Source organism: Mauremys mutica, chromosome 1, assembly GCF_020497125.1.
Source record: "Mauremys mutica isolate MM-2020 ecotype Southern chromosome 1, ASM2049712v1, whole genome shotgun sequence".
NCBI classification, from domain to species: Eukaryota; Metazoa; Chordata; order Testudines; family Geoemydidae; genus Mauremys; species Mauremys mutica.
This window is the reverse complement of record NC_059072.1, coordinates 231,820,591-231,841,803: the sequence shown is the minus strand read 5'-3', so window position 1 is coordinate 231,841,803 and position 21,213 is coordinate 231,820,591. Positions and strand designations below refer to the sequence as shown.

Here is a 21,213-nt window from a genome sequence, read left to right as displayed (position 1 = left end):
GGAAACTCATCACACAAGCCACATAAACAGGATAGAAGGGAGAATGTGAGCTTATTCAATTTCTACCTGTGCTTATATCTGTTCTGTGGATAAATAAAATACTTCAGACTCCAGGGCTGTGAGACTGGCATCTTTTACAAGTACAAAATTCACTAAAACGAAATCTGTTAAAGTAATTATTTCCAGCTACAAACAAAGAATTAAGATATAGGTGCTCAGAAACCATAATATGATCCCACCTTGACAGATACATTTGTGGTTTGATATCACAATATAGATATCTAATATCTAAATATTAGACAGATATCTGTTAGTATAAAGACTATGTATTGGCCTTGACATTTTACTGCTCTTGATTACACTCCGGACAAAGACCATCCTTATTTAGGGATTCAGTTTATCCAATCTAACCGCAATTATTGACCTAAAAAATACTTACTCATGAAGCTGAAGTTATGGAAAGTATCATGCAAAAGAAATCAATCTCATTTCCATGTTTATTATCTGCTATTTCTGAGCTCATTGACTTTAATTTGGAACCTAACCGGTCAAGAGAGAATGCCTGTAATTCCCAGAGACACCTAATGGATACTGCAGTATGGAGTGCAGCATTGATCCATACTGATCAATGACTCAACACTGCAACATAACCACGGGTGATATGTTGAGTGCTCATTTGTTGATCGTGCCAAATCAATATTACATTCTAAGCAATAACCAGTTCTGCTCAGTGTTCTCTTAGAAGGACCTTGTCATACAACTCTTCCCCCACACTTCAGACATGAAAGTTAAAAATACCATAGAGGACAACACAGCTCTCTCCTGGAATGACATAATGTACTTTATCTTCCCATTTTCAAATGGTTACTCTCATGCTTGCCTTACATTTAAAGATATTGTATTATGTTCTTTAACTATGCCACAATCCATAATTAGCATTTTAACAGGGAAAATTATATATTCTGGACTGTAATATACATGGTGACTGTTTTTGTGCAATAGAATGTTCTCACTAATTTGTAACATTTATACTAGGTTTAGCATTTTCACATGGCAACTATGCATCCTTTGTTACTACAGGCCAGGTAGCTGCAAAGAATCCCGCTTGTTAAACTTGACACTGATAACTGTGTAATAGTCTAAAGTAAAAAATAATCAGTTAAAGTTCCAGAGTGCCAACCCAAAATAATTTACCTTGGAATGACTAAAGAGGCCTCAGTAGACACCACAATCTGCGGGGTATCACATATATCAAACCAACAGCTCCAATTTGAGTCTCAGGAAAGATCAACTCTTTAATTCCCTACAGCCAGTTTAGGACAAAAAATAACCCGTTCCAATTTTCAATTCCTTTTACAGTCTTGGCTGTCTATGGAAACTTCCAGTTCTGAAATTCTGCGGCCTCTCACCAGAACTCTGAATACTTTCAAGTTCTTGGTAGTCAAATAAAAGGTTATGCAGCTGATGATTCAACTGACTTGTCCACTTCCAAGTTCTCCTTTTCTAATTACGCCTTGTGTCTTTCATTCTCAAGTGGGATTGACCATGCATTCTAGTTTAGTTATGCTTGAGTTACACAAACAGATAAGGAGACAAAGAACTAAAACTGCAAGGTATTTGAGGCTAACATACTGGGAGCCATTTAAAATTACATCACAAACATAATAACCAGGGCTGTCAATTAATTGCAGTTAACGCATGCGATTAACTCAACAATTAAATACAGTTTTAATCACACTGTTCACAATAGAATACCAATTGAAATTTGTTAAATATTTTGGATGTTTTTCTACATTTTCATATATATTGTATTCTGTGTTGTAATTGAAATCAAAGTGTATATTATTTATTATAAATATTTGCATACAAGTACTGTAATGCAATCTGTTGTGAAAGTGCAGTTTACAAATCTAGATTTTTTTTGTTACATAACTGCACTCAAAACAAAACCATGTAAACTTCAGAGCCTACAAGTCCACTCAGTCCTACTTCTTGTTCAGCCAATTGCTAAGAGAAACAACTTTGTTTATAATTACAAGAGATAATGCTGCCCTCTTCTTATTTACAATGCCACCAGAAAGTGAGAACATGCATTTGCATGGCACTTTTGTAACCGGCATTGCAAAGTATTTACATGCCAGATATGCTAAACATTTGTATGCCCCGTCATGCTTCGGCCACCATTCCAGAGGACATGCTTCCATGCTGATGACGCTTGTTAAAAGAAAGGCATTAATTAAATTTGTGACTGAACTCCTTGAGGGAGAACTGTGTCCCCTGCTCTGTTTTACCCGCATTCTGCCATATATTTCATGTTATAGCCGTCTCGGATGATGACCCAGCACATGTTGTTCATATTAAGAACACTTTCACTGAAGATTTGACAAAATGCAAAGAAGATACCAATGTGAGATTTCTAAAGATAGCTACAGCACTCGACCCAAGCTTTAAGAATTGGAAGTGCCTTCCAAAATCTGAGAGGGACGAAGTGTGGGCATGCTTTCAGAAGTCTTAAAAGAGCTACATTCCGATGCAGAAACTACAGAACCTGAACCACCAAAAAAGAAAATCAACCTTCTGCTGGTGGCATCTGACTCAGATAATGAAAATGAACATGCGTCGCTCCGCCCTGCTTTGGAATGTTATCGAGCAGAACCCATCATCAGCATGGACGCATGTCCTTGGCAACGGTGGTTGAAGCATGAAGGGACATATGAATCTTTAGCACATCTGCCACATAAATATCTTGCAACGCCAGCTACAACAGTGCCATGCGAACACCTGTTCTCACTTTCAAGTAACATTGTAAACAAGAAGCAGGCATTATCTCCTGCAAATGTAAACAACTTGTTTGTCTGAGCGATTGGCTGAACAGGTAGGACTTAATGGACTTGCAGGCTCTAAAATTTTAGATTAAAAAATAAAACAATGCAGTTTTTTGTACATAATTTTACATTTGTAAGTTCAACTTTCATGATAACGAGATTGTATTATGGTACTTGTATTAGGTGAATTGAAAAATACTATTTCTTTTTTTTATAGTGCAGATACTTGTAATCAAAAATAAATATAAAGTGAGCACTTTGTATTCTGTGTTGTAATTTAAATAGATATATTTGAAAACATAGAAAACATCTAAAATATTTAAATACATGGTATTCTATTATTGTTTAACAGTGCGATTAATCGTGCAATTAATCATGATTATTTTTTAATCACTTGACAGCCCTAATAACAACCACCTTAATCTACTACAAAGGGTTATATTTTCTGTAACCTAAAGTAAACAATTCAGTTCTGCAATTTAGCAATGTTGAGTGAGTTACATTAGAACCAGCTTCAAAAGGTCTGATATAGCTATAAAATATCATTGAAAGAACCAAAATTACTGAGATCATTTGAGAAACTCGTTTCAGAATCCAGGTGATGTTTCATAAGAACGGCCATACAGGACTAATGGTCCATCTAGACCAGTATCCTGTCTTCCAACAGATACTTCACAGGGAGTGAACAGAACAGGGTAATTTATCAAGTGATCCATCCCTGGTCATCCAGTCCCAGCTTCTAGCAGTCAGAGGTTTAGGGACACCCGGAGCATGGGATTGCATCCCTGACCATCTTGGCTAATAGCAACTGATGGACATATCCTCCATGAACTTATCTAATTCTTTTTTGAACCCCCTTATACTTTTGACCTTCACATTTAACATCCCCTAGCAATGAGTTCCACAGGTTAACTGTGCATTTTGGGAAGAAGTATTTCCTTATGCTTTTTGTAAACCTGCTGCCTATTAATTTCCTTGGTTAACCCCTGGTTCATGTGTTACATGAAGGGGTAAATAATACTTCCTTTTTCACTTTCAACATTCATGATTTTACCCCCCCCCCCATCATCTCTTTTCCAAGCTAAACAGTCCCAGTCTTTTTAATCTCTCCTCATATGGAAGCTGTTCCATACCCTTTAATCATTTTTATTGCCTTTCTCTGTACTTTTTCCAATTCAAATATATCTTTTTTGATATGAGGTGACCAGAACTGTATTCAGTATTCAAGGTGTTACCGTACCATGGATTTATATAGTGCATTGTGATATATTCCTTTCCTAATGGTTCCTAACATTCTGTTATCTTTTTTTAGTGCTGTTGCTTATTAAGCAGATGTTTTCAGAGAACTATCCATGATGACTCCAAGATCTTTTTCTTCAGTGGTAACAGCTAATTTATACCCCCTCATTTTGTATGCATAGATAGGATTATTTTTTCCATTGTGCATTACTTTTCATTTATCAATATTGAATTCTATCTGCCATTTTGTTGCCCACTCACCCAGTTTATAAGATCTCTTTTTAGTCAGCTTTGGACTTGAGTAATTTTGTATCATCTGCAAAGTTTTCCACCTCGCTGTTTACTCCTTTTTCCAGATCATTTATGACTACGTTGATTAGCACTGATCCAAGTACAGATCCTTGGGGGAACCCTCTATTTACCTCTCTCCACTGTGAAAACTGTTTATTATGACCTTTTGTTTCCTGTCTTTTAACCAGTTACAGATCCATAAGAGGACCTCCCCTCTTATCTCATGACTGCCTACTTTGCTTAAGAACCCTTTGTGAGGGACCCTGTCAAAGACTTTCTGAAAGTCCATGTATGCTATATCCACTGGATCACCCTTGTCCACACATTTTTGATACCCTCGAAGAAATCTAATTGACTGGTGAGGCATGATTTCCTATTACAAAAGCCATGTTGACTCCTCCCCAACATATTGTGTTCATTTATGTATCTGATAATTGTGTTCTTCACTATAGCTTTAAACCAGTTTGCATGGTAATGAAGTTAGGCCTACTGGCCTGTAATTGCCTCTAGGATCACCTCGAGAACCTTTTTTCAAAATTGGCATCAAATTAGCTACCTACCAGTCATCTGGTATAGAGGCTGATTTAAATGATAGATTACATACCACAGTTAGTAGTTCTGCAGTTTCATATTTGAGTTCCTTGAGAACTCTTAGGTGAATACCATCTGGTCCTGATGACTTATTACTGTTTAATTTATCAATTTGTTCAAAAGGCAATATGTTGTATACAGTTATATCACCTGAAAATGCATTTACTGTATATTACACATTCATATGTTCTGTTGTTCTGTGACTACAGCAAGATTCTAGAATGAGGGTCTATAGATTACATTTCAGAAAACAAACAAAATGACAATTAAGTCAGGTGCATTTTTATATCCCCAGTTTTGACCACTGTAATCTGATCGTGTGGATGTGTGCCAGTCAATTTTTTATAGTTACATGAATGTTTACAAATGGTTTTTAAAAACAGAAAAGTGTAATATTGTTGATTACACAGACACTGATCATCAGCTTTTCCTTCTACATATGTCTATATCTATGCTAGTCAACTGGCACATTTTAAAGTTTACTGAATAAACAAATCATATGTTTCAGTAAATTGCAGTGATTTACATCATACAGAAACAGAACATCTTACGTAACACATGTGCAATAAAAGCAAACAGATGTTTGCAGTCTAACCACTGCACTAATGGAGGAGGTATGGCACTCTATCAAAGGCAAAACACAACATACTCAGAATTGCCCACTAGAGTTTTAAGTGCAGCTGAATAATTTTGAATAAACAACCAATAAGATATGCCAAACCACTTTGTGGCATATTTCCATTCTTAAAAGGTAAGAATTTATAATTAATTGCTAATACTTAAAGTCTTCAGATAAAATAGGTTTCAGAGTAGCAGCCGGGTTAGTCTGTATCCGCAAAAAGTGAAGTGAGCTGCAGCTCACGAAAGCTCATGCTAAAATAAATTTGTTAGTCTTTAAGGTGCCACAAGTACTCCTGTTCTTTTTGCGGATAAAATAGGGTTTGAATTTCAAACAGACTAAGAAATTTGAGACTAAAGATAAAAAATATACAGTGAAAATAATGACTTATGTTGCAGAATTCACATATTAGAAGCACAATCAGTGTTTAATACATAGGAATATGACACAAGTACAAAAAAATATACCCCTCAGGGTCCTGACTTGGGGTTTCAAATGGAACCTCCAAGATTAGGCAGTTACCACACAGAACTGAAGGAAGACCAGCAGCGCTGAGAACACACATCAGGGGAAGCTCATTGTGAACAAGTCAAGACCCTTTGAAAATGATGCTGCATATCTCTATTGTATTACAAAATGAGACTGTTCGCAACCTGTAGGAATGACTGGAACTTTGCACTACAGTATCCACAAATGTCTTGTTTCATTATTCCTGAAAGTAACCTCAGCTGGTTTTAAATGAAGCTGAAATTAATCAAACACTTCCTGCAAATAAAATTAATCACATCTAACAAGAGAAACTGCCCACTTCCATTCTGCCTTCACCCTAATTCTTTATATTAAGGGCTACCATGATTACTACCAATGGGTGAGAGTCCAGGAATAAGAATAGTGCAAGACTTAAAACCAAAGAAAATGTTTCAATTTGTAAGATGAAAATGCTGAGTTTTGTATTAAAAAGTCCTATTGGCTAAAACTGATTTCAAAAGTAATCTATTTCCCTAGCCCTGATATACTGTACAAAGAGCATAAAAGTCTGAGGACAACGAGATCTTAATTGTGTTGATTGAGGCCAAAATTTAGCAAAACGTTTAAGAACATGCACTGTAAGCTTGTGCGTAAGTCCCATTGACTTCAGTATTGTTGACAGAGATGTTTCTTGGAAATATACTTTTTTTGTCTTTCAGTGTTTTGCTGAATCAGGAATTTATCATGAAAATGACCAACCCGCTGTACAAAATACAGTATTACCAACAAACCTCTGCATTAACACAGTCTTGTATTCTTTCAATCACTGGTCACAGCACCAAAAATTAGACATAGTGTTCACTAGTTTAGCAAAAAATAAAACACAAGAAATATCGTTCTAAAAGAAACCAGGCAGATTCAGCCTGTTAAGGGAGTTAGTTGCCTGACATTGGAGTTATGGCTGCTCAGCACCTTTCAGAATCAGGCCCAAAGTTGTAAGCATTCCAAAACTAAAATTCTGACATGTGCTACTGAAATATAGCCTGGAATAAATACAGAAACAAATAAATCAATAGGACAAGCCTACCTAAAGCAGACTATTTGACAGATAACACAAGACAGACGTGCTGAGCTAATTTACTATCCATAGTCCATTGGCAGAGACCTTCCTAGTCTTCATTTTTAACCTAGTGGTTTCTGAACTTTCCAAGCCAGACAAATAGCACAGAATGGCTGATAGAATGATGTGTCACATCTTGATATGATACGGGCTCTGTGTTTGTGCCTGCAAGGACCATTGGTTTTTAACCTTTTTAAATTTAAGTACTGGGTTTTTTTTCTGACCTGATCAAGCAAGTTAAAGTTGCAATCAATAAATATAAAATTTGAACAGACCTCATGGAAGTATTTTAAACTGAGATTAATTTTTTTAATCATCTAAGCAGAACTGACCATTGATTTATCGTCATCTGATAATTTTCTCTTGATTAGAGAAAAGAAAGGCTGTTCCCTAGCTTGAGATGGTCCTTCATTTGCATGATTCTTAGAACACATGCACTCGGGGCAGCTGGCACTGTAAAAGCAACGCAGGGCTTCCAATAGGGAACACAATGTTTCAATCTTAGGTTGCAGCCCAGCCTGTTCTTCATAACTACATTTATGAATGCAGAGGTACCACACAGCTACATGGGGCTTTATGATTTTAGAACAGCAGTTGCACTAGGAAACATACGGATTTTGAGTTGCATTTTAAATTTCCTAAATAGAGCAGCAAGGACGGCAGAAGTAAAAAACCAAAACAGATGCCCTTTCAGAAAATAGATTCTGTATATTTAATCTTGAGGCAGCTGCTGTCTTCTCTTCAGCTAAGCTAATATGCCCTGCCTACACTTCATTACCATTAATCCTAACAATGATTCAATACAGGATCTGCAGAAGATTGTTATAAATGTTGTCCCACTTGACCCACCCTTTTTGACACCTGTCTCTCTTCAAGCTATTCCTAGAGATGTTGCTTGCAGCTCGGCAACTGCTGACGGTTCTTTTCAATTAGGCATATGCTTCAGGGGAAAAATGGAATTTACTTAGGTCACTTAAGGGCAGTGAAATCACACATGCCATATAAAATGCTTACATTCGAAAATGATAGCGTAATAGAATGGTAAAACCTTTAACAAAACCCTACAGGGAGCACACAATTAGTACAGCATGCTCATCTATTACTGCTAGCTCTCCAGTTACAGTTTGAAAGCCTTGAGTTTTCTTATTGAAAAAGCATTAAGGTATCAAAATGGAAATGTGATGTGCACAGCCTCTGCTTGCTAATGTATAGGAGCTCTCAATTCCAATTCCATGAAAAATTTAAAAAGTAAAAATAAGTAAACAAAGCGGTGGCTCTGAAAAACCTGTTTAATCAAGAAAGAGAGTTGCTGTAGGGTCAACTCTAGTTTATTTACCTTGGAAACTTTTTAAAATATCCTTAAATACTATAGTTAATGGATTAAAGAGAAATATTATGTTTGCATCCGAAGAAGTGGGTATTCACCCACGAAAGCTCATGCTGCAAAACGTCTGTTAGTCTATAAGGTGCCACAGGATTCTTTGCTGCTTTTACAGAACCAGACTAACACGGCTACCCCTCTGATACAGAGAAATATTAGTTTCCATATTCAACTTATCTTTTAAAATAAAAAAGTGCCATGATAACTACATCCAACAGCCTCAGCTCTAAAGTTAACCCTTTATTTGCTAAAACCACAAATGGATAAGAACCCTCCTGAATTTAATGCACTAGCAATTTTTCACTCAGAACCAAGCAAAATAATTTTTGTCTAAGTAATCAAAGCCTTTGTCAGAGAGTAATAACTTCACAGCTCTGAAACGTGAACAAAAATTTCCAACTCAGTCCTCTCTGTGTTAAAACTTGGACTGTCAAATCAGAGTTGTTCTGTTTCACTTCAGCCCTATCTCATGTTTAGACAGCTAAAGATGGTGCTATAAGTACATACATACACATAGAAGGCCTGTTGGAGCACAACACCTTTGCTTAGATTCAGTATGTGCATCTGCAAAGTTAACATTTCTTTAGACTGATCATCATCAATGTACTTCATTATTTTCCTTGGAGCTAAACAATTGAAATTGACACAGATCCAAAGACAGGGAGAAAACTCGTAGAAGTTAATTACATTATTTAACCTGGAATTAAAACTTTAAAACAAAAGTATAGCTTTTTCTACACCAACTATTTAAAGTGGAAGCTTTTCCTCAGTGTGTCAAGGCGTATTAAAATGGAAATGTTCTACACTCGGGCAAAACTCATTTTAAAAAAAAATGAATACATATTTACTGATTAAAAGTATCAAGGAGAAAGGTTATACAGTTTATGCAGCTTAAGGTAATAGCTTCCCAAAAGACCCTCACCCAGCTGTTCCACCCGTAAAATGATAGAAATATTGCCTCATGAGCCAAATCCCATAAATATGGTGGGTTTGTGGGATGATTCTCCCCCCCACCATTTTGTGCATCGTGGACCAAAAAAATTGCTGGAACCAGTTTTAGCCAAATATACAAGTAGAGTTCCTTACATACAGCTCATTGGCAGTGAAAGCATTATTTAACCACTTTGCACAGGGCGGTGTTCCCAGTTTCCAAGATTACTTTACTTGCATATTGTCACAGAGAGAATGTTTCTGTCTATCGATGTGTGAAGAAATATGCCCATTTTACAGATAAGGAACTCAGGCACAGAAGCTTAAGAGGGAAGAGTGATCTAGTGCAGGGGTTCTCAACCTTTTCTGAACCACATCCCAGCTTAGTTTTTTGTGGCAGGGAGGGGAGGTATTTCTTTGTTTTTTAACTTGGAGCCCTCATGTCATTTACTCAAATGTAGCCCGGCTGCCCCTCCGTCATGACTGAGGGGTGGTTGGGCCAAATTTGAGTTGTGTTGTGACGTGCTTTGCCCCCTAGAAAATTTGACAGGCGCCTCCTTCCCTCCCTCCCCCTCACAATTGAGAAACACTGATCTAGTGGATAGGGCATTGGATTGAAATGTAGGAGACTTGGGTTCATTTCTCAGCTCATCCTCAGACATTCTTTGTGACTTTAGGTAAATCACTTAATCTAGGAACTGTTTGATCTGCGTCTATATAACAGCACCTAGTACAATGGGGTCCTGGTCCATGGCTGAGGCTCCTAGGTGCTACGATAATATAAATAAATACCCTGTGCCTCAGTTCCCATCTGTAAAATGGCAAAAAAAAAACCACCCCTACCTCCCAGAGTGTTGTAAAGATAAATTCTGTTAACGATTATGAGGTATTTGGATCAGTACCATTAAGTATCTAGACAGAATAGAATCCAATAGATTAAGAGAGTGTGTTTCTCTTGGCAGGTGTTTCTCCTGTTCTTAAAGCTTGCATTTTATTTACAAACATCCCTGATAAAATCTCGTATCTTGTATCCCTACCTGAGGCACAATACAGAGTTTCTTGAGGTACCATAAACGGAAGCCAGCAAAGACGGGGTGGAAGGTGAGGTAAGTGAAGTTCAGAAGCCGTAGTCTTTGCTCCTGGTCCTCCATTCCCAGATTCCTTACCGCTACTGAGTTCCAGCAAAACCAATGGTATTTCAGAGGGATAACATGGTATGTTCAGATGCTGTCCCAGGTCTAAGAACTCACTATCTATTTTCCTTGCAAATGATCCTGTAAAAATGCTATACTGAAGATACATACATAAAACAGCAACGCAGTAACTCCCATTAATATATTCACTTTGAAGGTCAGGAGTTTAGAAATATCCTGTATATTTATGAATGAGAAACTAAATTAGCATAAGTGAATTTTAAGGTTGCCAATTCCTTATCACGAATGAATGTTTTAGCCAGGAAATATTACATTACAGGAGCTTGCAATATAACTGCGTACTGTTACGCATACATTAATAAATCTTGCAACATTTTGAAAGTTAACTGTTTTGTTTCTAGTTTAATCAACTTCTTAAAAATCTTCTACATTTTTAGAAATATTAATGTAATTTTTTTTAATTGTTTTTTTTTGCTATTTTGGCCCCCAGGAAAGATACAGACATACAAATTAAATTCTTTATGCAGATTTTTTGTGATGAGATTATCAGTCAAAGCTTAGTGCAATGCAATCATATGACAGTGATGAGAGAATGAAAGAAATGAAATCACCCTAAAAACAAAGTCTGCACCTGTTTCTGTAAAGTTTTCTGCACACAGTATTCTTCTGTGGAAGGTACCTCTCAGAGGGATCAGTTAAACCAAACTTTCATTCATAATTTTTGTATTATCAATGCAATAGAATTTGAAGGAAGTTCTACAACTAGCTGCCTTTTAACATTGTCTGTCCTGAAGTACTGTACAATACTATGCAATTAGAAGGCTATTGAAACATATTCTTTCATATTTCCACTTTTAATTCTTTGAGATATTCTTCAAAGAACTCTTTTGCTCTCTTGATTTAAATCAGAGTCTATTGTAAAGGTTATCAGAATCTGTAAATGTTTCCTAAGCATTCCATGTTTTTGTTTTGTACCTTGACAACTTTTATTTTAGGAGAAGACGTTTTGCTTACAAGTTTTGCAAGACTGAACCAGGCTTATTTTTAAGTAACTTGTGCTTATTGTTGCAGGTATCCCCATATTCCATGTACAACGAGCAAGGACATTTCAGCTGTGCTGACTGAGCTCCAGTCATACCAATCAAAATGAAGTATACTAGAAACTATGGAATGAAGCGATATTTCACTTTTTAAAAAAATGCACTAAACCTTAAAAATAAGGACGTCTAGTGTGTGCATATTAGAAATTTTGCATTCTGCAGTTTGCAGGGATTCAGACAGTTAATCAAAGCATCCTAGCTTTATTTCCACAGTCTTAGCTTGCATCTGTGTTCCATCAAAGATAAGAAACTTTGATAATCTCTTTGGTAAAGAAAGGTGTATCCAAATTAGAAACACATGGAAAGTCAGATAAACTAAAATAATTACCCCCACACAGATGTTGCTGTGCACAAAAGGCACAAATTGTCTAGAAGTATTTCTAAAATGTGCAAGCCATTTTAGGAATGAACTAGATATAAGAACAAGACTTAATAGTAGCACTCTGATTTCCTCCTCATTCTAACAAGGCCACTTCTACAATGCAAGTGACTTACCTGCTTCTCCATTTTTATGCTGTCAGTTATTGTTCTTGTCCTGAAATTCTGTTTGTTTGTTTTTTTAAGCTGATAGTTCCTCCAAGTAGGGTGCTTTGTTGCCTGGCTTGTGCTGTTTTTCCTCAAGATCAGCTGAACTGTAGTCAGTTTGATTCAGGAAGCTGTGCTCTGTCCAGCCTACTGATCACTCCCACTCTCCAGGGTGTGTGCTTACTTGTCTCTCTCAGTCAGGCTAAAAACCAGCCAAGCTCACTTCAGTATAACATGTTTCCTTAGATAGGTAAACAAGCATTGCATTCCGGGTGTAAGAAGCTAATTGGGACTAGGTGTAAGCTAGTTAACTCCACAAATACCAAATGGTTTGAATGCATGTAGTTTGCTAGCAAGCACTTTAAAGACACTGCAAAAGGAATATGATACCAATTTAATTTAGAGCATAGTTTACCATCTATTCAAACATTCATTTTATTAAAACTAAGATATTATGCACTATTACAGTACATTAAACAGTTTTTACAACAGTGTCACTACACCCTCATCATCCAATACTTTAATACTGATGAGAGAAACAAAGCAAAAAAGATGACACTGGTACATGTATCTGTATAAACACACAGAGAATCTGAGAGTTTTAAAAAACTAGCCGTGCTAAGACTGTTTAATACAAGATTACAGTAAACTGAACTTTATGTGCAAGAGATAAAGACTACAAATTATTAAAACTATAAAATAGAACAGAAAACACTGGGATGAAAAAACTTGTCATATCCCTTCTCCAAATCCTTTGTTTGTATTTTGGGTATTTTTAGAGTTTAAGCTCTTTGGGACAGGGATCTCTTTAATATCTATCATACTGTCACTATCAGACCTTGGGACGCTTTACAGAAATAGCTAGACACACAAGGTATCCCCTTAGGGCACACATGCTTCTAAGACAGTGGATATTTATGTGAGGAATTGTGGAACTAATACATCTGAATTTTTCATGCATCTTTAACTCCCTTCAACTGCACTCTGCCTACTAATCCATTTCTTCATGGACTACTTTTAACATTTCAAAACCAGAGCAGCTTCAACAGTCAGGTAATTCATGAAAAATACCACAAGCTGAACACATTCTCAGCTGACTCCAGTCAGATCAATACTCACCTCTTTGCCAAAGCCTTCCTTTAACAATAGAGACCATTGCCAGCATAATATGGGGAATATCAAAAGATGAGAGGAAGTAGAAAGAAACAAAAAAGAGAAAAAGAAAGATGTGGATAAAAACTGGAAATGGGGAGATATAGTGGGGAGAGATACTGAATATTAAATACAGATATATACAGCCCTAAGGGGGGAGGAGGGGGCAAAAAATCCCCTTTTCATTCTTTCTTGCCAAACATATATAGCCGCATAACTCAGGACAGGCAATATTCAGTCTTGAACCAGCAACAGGTATAAGGTCTGGTAACAGGTGAGTTAGTAGGGTTAGAAACATCAGAATACTATTGGAAGGCTAAGAATCCTCTCTTTCCAAAACAGCAAGACTTTTTGTTTAGCTCCAAGAAACTGATATATGGGACTTTTAGAGAGAGAGATTATTATGCACTGTTTAGAAAAGCTATGTTTGGTAATTTTGAATTGTTTCAGTACTTCATTAGTTAGAATATTCCTCTTCCTCTGCATAATGAGCATTTGGCCTTATGATACTGAAGGAGCCTGGCTTTACAGGTAGATAAATATGAAAATTAATACCAATAAAAATTGTAAAACACTCCATAAATACATTTAAAATAGTCTCTACCTGTAAAATATTTGGCATATACCAAATACCTGACCATGGGATGTGGTACAATGGTCTTCATGGGATTCATTTAGGATCATTTAAATAATTCACTAGTGGCTTCACAACTTGTGGGTAAGTTGGCCACGCCAAACTCATGCTATTATGATAAAAACTATTTGTACTGCACCATATAGTCTCTCCCGATAAGTAAAACATGTGACAAATCCCCAATTAAAAATCAATTTTATAGGACGCAAGTCATATTTGCACCTGTACTCAAATCAGTTGGATTCTCCAGTTGATAATAAAACAGATAATAAATGCTTGAGATGGCTGATCCAGTACGGTAGCAGCCATTTCAAGTATGGCCTGACTCTCAGTCCTGATACTAGTACCATTCTTCCAGCAAATCCACAGCCCCAGAAGCAAGTCACACATCAAAAACTACTCCTTCCCACTGCTCACCTATGTTCACACGTGGGTCCTTCCACCTATACCTATTACTTTTCTCTCCATCCCCTCCCTCCACCACATCCCCAGAACCTATTCTCCCACTGCCTCCCCCAGCTCAGCCCTCTGTTCATCTCCATCCATGAGCCAAAGACTCTAAAGGTAATCAGTATCTGGATTTGAATCCATCAGGAATACTCTCTATTTATCTATAGAATCCCAAAATTATGTGTTTGTCATATCCTTAATACGTGGCACAGTGATCACACTTCAAAAGTTTCTTCAATTTTGAAATATGCTACTGGTTTGGGAGATAGTCTCTTTACTTAAAAGAGAGAGTAGCAGTGGAACTAGCAATCTCTCAAATCATAAAAATATTTTCACTACACTTTCACTGTCTACCTACATGAAGGAGTTAAAATAATTCATACTAGTAATGTATTACATGTAGTCGGATTATTTTTAAATGGCTGCTGTAATGTACAGTATGGCCTTTTCAAAATATAATCTTGAGCAGTAGTCTAATTTCAGGGGTTGAAAAGTCATGCAGACTGCTTGCTTTCATTTACTTTCCTGTCATTCATGTACTGTCTGCAAGTGATGATAGGATGATATTAATTACACTGGAATCAACCTCATATATTAATAAGTTGCAAGACTATCTTTTGAGTATGCATATGTAGGTGCCTATTCCATATGAAATTCTCCCATTTTGGGCCTGTAAAATATTTCTTTTTAAAATTTGGGAAATGGAAGGGTTGATATTGAAAAGGATCAGGAATTAATGCAAGTATTGGCAACAGTGGGGTTTCCAGTGTACTCTGGGTAGCTTTCAACACAAAAGCTTACAATTTAACTACACTGTGCCATGCTCTTTTGAGTATGGAAAACAGGGTACCAACACTCCAACATTCACTAGAAGCTCAGCTGAGATTATTGTATTCTCCACCTTTTATCTGGCATCTGTTTGTAATTACAAAGAGCTTTGTTTACTGTGGATAAGGACAGTCTCTAAGGAGGACCTCAAAGGTCAGTGACTAATCCAGTGAACCACGCTGCCTCTTCATGACTGCCAATTGTTCTCCTAAGTAGCTGCGTTCTCTACAGTGCAGGCGACTATTCGTGACAACTATTCTCTTCTCTTAAATGAGTGACTTGCTTTCATTTTCCCTTCAAAACATGCACCAGCGTTTCATTGGTTACATAGTGATGGATTCAGTACTGGTGCTCAGAAACAGAAATCCAGTAAAAATTGCATTTTCCCCATGTTTCCTGGTGAATTTGGAGAGATCATAAAGGGGAAAGGCCTTGCATGAAGAGGCTAAATAACCAAGGCCCATCATAATAGAAATCACAGCCCGCCTTCACTATTCAAGTAACTAGCTTAAGAATTCCTCTCACTATAAAAATCTGAAGTAGGAATTCAATCTGTTGTTCCTGAACTCTGCATTTGATTGACCACAAGTATCTGTATAGGCACAATAAGCTATCAGGTTAAAATAAGGTTTCTTGCAACCACCAATCTTCTCTAATCCATAACTTTCTGAAAATTTCCCTCTTTAGGTTGAAACTGTCCATGCTTGAACATCATAATAAACTGGCTACATTTATTGAAACCACTGAGTTTAAACCAGGGGAGATATGCAACTTTTGGTTGCACAACACTATTACTCTACAGTTTTAAGAGTTAAGCTGCTCTTGCACTCCTGAGATCTTGACTCCATGAAGTCAATTGAATTCACTGAGGACAGGATTTCACCCTCCGTCTTGGTCATGGCATCTCTTAATCACCAGTCTATTACCAGAACAGTTTCTGTGGGACTGCTCCTTTCTGACAGGCCAACAATTCAATAGTTCATGTCCTTTTTCTCCATAACATCACCAAGAACTGAAGACAGATAAATCACACGCTTTCATGAATGGCAACAATATGTATTTTCTCAAATAAAATTGACAGATTCAATCCAAATGAGATAACAAAAATACATTTAAAAAAACAGAAAACCACAAATAAAACTCAAAAGATTGTCTAAATGATTCCTAAAAAATGTCTGATGCTAACTGAACTCATAGAAACATTGGTTACAAAAGAAGGATCTAAAAGGCTACCATATTACAGTCTCTCTTTGACAAATGAGCTTGAGTCTCCTAAAGCTGCACTATGAAGTTATACATCTCCCCCTCTCTATAGAAAAGAATTTTGGGCTGGTCCAGGCCAGACAGAGAACCTCAAACTACTTTCATTCAGTAACTATATGTATGTTCTTAATATTCCCATGTCATGGAAGTGATTGTTTCTAAAATAGACCAATTAACTGTACATACTTATAATGGAGAACTAGCACTCTCAGGGTAAGGCATTATAATGCTATTAATACAGATAAATCAAGTATGTAAAACACACAACTCTGAGTATTTTGATGTGGAGTTTTCTCCCATTTTATCCTTTCCCCAACAAATGCACAAAATAAAATTAATGCAAAAAATTATATTAAAGAAACATTCAAGTTGCAAATGAAAAGAAGCTAGGAAGAAGTCAGGAAATAAAAAGCTTAAGGGTTTCAGAAAATGCTAGTTCATTCATGTTGTGCATACCATAGGCAGTATTTTAAAGTGTTGGGTCAATTGTTAAGCACGTAACTTATCTGTAGCCCACAAGCCGTAGGGATCAGTTCACTATAACAAAAAGTAAAGGTTGTATAGTATTTTCTGATTTTGGTGTTTAATTTTACAACCTTAACATATTGCTTTTAATAAAGCATTGCTTAGAACATTCTACCATATTAATTAACCTTTACATAGGAACAAAGATGTCAATACATGCTGAAGTCCTATGGATATTAATTTACCCTCAGAAAAAGATTACAGTGGTTTCTTCTTCATCTCTCACAAAATGTTTAATTAAAACCTTTGCAATACAACAGTCTTGTACCAAGTGTAAGGGCTACTTTAGGCCTCAAAAATATGTTGATACAAGACAAAAAAACATGGGTTTTTTCCATTAAATAAATTAAAAACTCGAAGTTGTGGCATCAGATGAAGCAATCAGTACAGGAGGCAGCATGTCTCAGCTGAATGCCCTAGCCACCGGGCTATTCAATCTCTCAATGTCTCCTGCTGATACTGTTCCACTTTGAATAAATTATGAAAGAATCATTGGGGTAGGGGCGACAGGACCCTGGGTCTCCCACCTCTAGGTGAGTATTCTAATCACCAGGCTACAGAGTCATTGTGATGGTTGTGCACAAGAGCTCTCTTCCCCACTCCCACTGAGTCTCTCATTATTTAATCACAGTGCAACAGCTTCAGCATAGGACCAGAGATTTTAGGCTACAGGGTTTGGGGGCAGCTAAACAGCATTTTTGTGAAAGTGACAGTTAGGTGCCTAAGTCCTTTTGTGAATCCAGCTCTTACTTCTTAGCACCTTAGGAATCTAGATAGCAGAAAATTTCTCCAACTTTTTATCAAAATCTGGGATCTCAACCACAAAGACAGGCTGTAATTTGAGTTAGTTTTACAGCCCTTTAGTCTTTCAAGATTTCCGTAACTAGTGAGTAACTATGACCTTCCTTAAAAGCTTTCCAAATATGTTAACACCAGGGCTGTTTAGAATGTTCTGCCTTTATTTGATCAGATGGGGAGCTAGCTAACTGAACGTCAAATTAATTAAGGTGGGACAAAGATCTTTGAGCTAGGAGGATGGAGGAAATTGTCATGTATGGAACAAACCATTATGGGTCAAATTATATTTGGCCTTGTGTGGGCAAACCGAGGGGTGAGTACCACAGCCCAGCACAATCCTGAAGGAGGCCAGCATCAATTGTCTGACTATACTAGAGAGCACATGGGTGGATGTGAGCTAATGGTCCAAAGCAGATGTGCCTAAGAATGATCATGGAAGGCCATGGTACGCTGAGCACTAGACAACACTGGAAGGAAACTTGTTACACATTTTAACCTGCTCACCCACATCCCTCTGTGCTTCCTTCCCCTACTCACTGAACATCTCTGCCTTTTACAGACATAATTTAGCCCAAGCCTAATAAAAAGGAATAATGGATAAAAGATATCCCCAAATTAAGGTTAAATTAAAAATAAAATTCAAGTATCTATACACAAAAACAAATAGCATGGGCAATAAATCTGAGGAATGTGGTCATGTATGTGAGAAAGCAGACAGAATGATGCCTAACATACATAAAACATGATAGGATCAACTGACAGAAATGGAATTTCATTATTTATGGATAGAATCTATGGGCCTGGGGCAGGGCGATGACTCACTGGCATGGCGCTTCCTGCTGGTTGTCTCAGGAATTAGCTCTTCCAGCCCAGAGCACCCTCTGCAAGCCAGTGTCTCGCCTGCCACTGGCCCCCATGTCCCTTCCAGCCCCCGGTACCCCTTTACATCAGGGGTCTGCCCCCAGCAGCAACTCACAGGCTCTGGGTCTCCCCTCCCAGGGAAACCCCCAACCCTCTATCCCCACCTTGCCTCAATGGCTACTGCCAGTCATCATCTAGCCCCCACTCCCTGGGGCAGACTGAAGTCTGTAAATCACTTATCAGCAGGGGAGGTTGGACCAGCTGCCTTTACCTATCTCTGGGCTGCCTCTCTGCAGCCCCAGTACCTTTTGTAGGCCTTTAACTAAGCCTGCAGCCTGGGGTTATGCTAGGCTGAGCTCCTCAGCTCCCTGCTCCCTGCTCAGCTCCCAAGCAGCCAGGTCATTCTCTCTCAAAAGGCTAGAGAGAGTATATTTCAGCTTCTGGCCCACAGCCCTCTTATAAGGGCCAGCTGGGACCTGATTGAGCTGGCCACAGCTGTGGCTGCTTTTCCAATCTTTCCCCTTGCCATAGCCCTCTCCCAGGGCTCTTTTAAGCTCTTCAGGGCAGGAGGGGGTGACCACCTCGCTTCAGGGCCAATCAGAACTTAGTTTTCATTCAGTCCATACTGAGGCAAAACTCTCAATGAGATCAATAGAATGTTCAGTAAAGATCTCAGGATATGACCCTATTGGTTAAAAAAAATGAAAGGGTTGGGGTGCATTTATATTTAAATTATCGGTACATGTACTGACATAGAATTGCCTTTCTGAAGGAAAATGCAACAGTAAATCTTTATGAATTAATGTAATGTAGGAAAAGCAAAGTGGATGGGTGACAATAAACTGCCACAAATCTGACTCAAAATACATGGGGAGGGGGTGAAGAGATCATTCTAGAACACACAAACATGATGAATATATTTGCATAAAAATTGGATCTCTGTGGAATTCTTGAAATATTTGGAGACTAATTTCTTGTTCCAAAAAAGTAGGAAAACATACCAGAGATATTGCAATTTTAGATTCAGCCTTGATACAACAAACAGTAAGTGGAAAGACTAATGCCATATGGAAAATATATATATTTAAATATTATACTTAAGAGTGGAGAGGTAACAATTCTTGCATTCACATCACTGAAAAGGCTTCATTGAGGATAGCATGAAGTGCTTTGAAGTGATAAAGAGAGAAATCAAAGAAGGGCAATAACAGTAAGAAAGTTGGAAGGTACCATACGAGGAACAAGGTGAAAAGGAGACATTGCTTAAACAAACCAGAAAGTACATATGAACTCTCTATACCCTTTTTCTGTTTTAAAGCGAACCAGGTGAAAGAGGGGGAAGACTTATTCAAAGCTGACCAAGGATACATTCAAAGAAGTAATGGTCTTCACCTAAAGAAGAACAAGTTAAGATTAGATACCAGGAAAAACTTCCTAATAAGAGCTATTAATCAATAGAACGGCCTGCCAAGAGAAGCCACAGAGACATCAGAGGAAATACTTAGAGAGAGATTAGATAATACACTCAGTTTTGGACCCCACACTACAAGAAGAAAAATTGGAAAGAGTCCAGTGGAGGGCAACAAAAATGATTAGGGGGCTGGAGCACATGACTTATGAGGAGAGGCTGAGGGAACTGGGATTATTTAGTCTGCGGAAGAGAAGAATGAGGGGGGATTTGGTAGCTGCTTTCAACTACCTGAAAGGAGGTTCCAAAGAGGATGGATCTAGACTGTCCTCAGTGGTAGCACATGACCGAACAAGAAGTAATGGTCTCAAGTTGCAGTGGGGGAGGTTTAGGTTGGATATTAGGAAAAACTTTTTCACTCGGAGGGTGGTGAAGCACTGGAATGGGTTACCTAGAGAGGTGGTGGAATCTCCTTCCTTAGAGGTTTTTAAGGTCAGGCTTGACAAAGCCCTGGCTGGGATGATTTAGTTGGGGACTGGTCCTGCTTTGAGCAGGGGGTTGTACTAGATTGGCTCCTGAGGTCCCTTCCAACCCAATATTCTATGATTCTGTACTATTAAGCCACTCAAACTATATTAGCTCTACCTTGTAGCAACACCCTCAGCAAATTAGATATTCAGACTACCTCATCCTTCCATAATAATTGTCATTTTAGCAATCACCACAAAATCAAAGTATTAAGCTACTATGCCATGGTTACACCAACTGTGGGTTTCTTTATGTTCATATGCCACCCACAGAAAAGAAATTGCCTACTTACAAATTCCTGATTGAACGAACAGCACACACCAGGCAATCGTTCCCCAGTCCTCATTCAGGCCCTAATACTGGGAGCTGCAGAAGGCACTTAGAACTTTGTTTCTGGGCCCTACAATTACATATTAGCCACTTATGCAAGTGTCATTAGGCACAAAAAACTAGCCTGCATATATCAGAATCTTGGCCCAGATCATGAAATCAAAGCCCTTGCAATAAAAATATGATTGTTAAA

The 21,213-nt window shown here is 37.8% G+C and overlaps 1 protein-coding gene across 1 annotated transcript in view; it reads right to left on the bottom strand.

Annotated features, from left to right (window-relative positions):
- Nucleotides 1–12,436, bottom strand: part of MID1 (midline 1) — a 350,223-nt gene extending 337,787 nt beyond the window's left edge. Inside the window, exon 1 of the mRNA XM_044988836.1 lies at nt 12,214–12,436. The gene's annotated coding sequence lies outside the window, so the exon portion shown is untranslated. The remainder of the gene's footprint in view (nt 1–12,213) is intronic.
- Nucleotides 12,437–21,213: the final 8,777 nt, after the last annotated feature.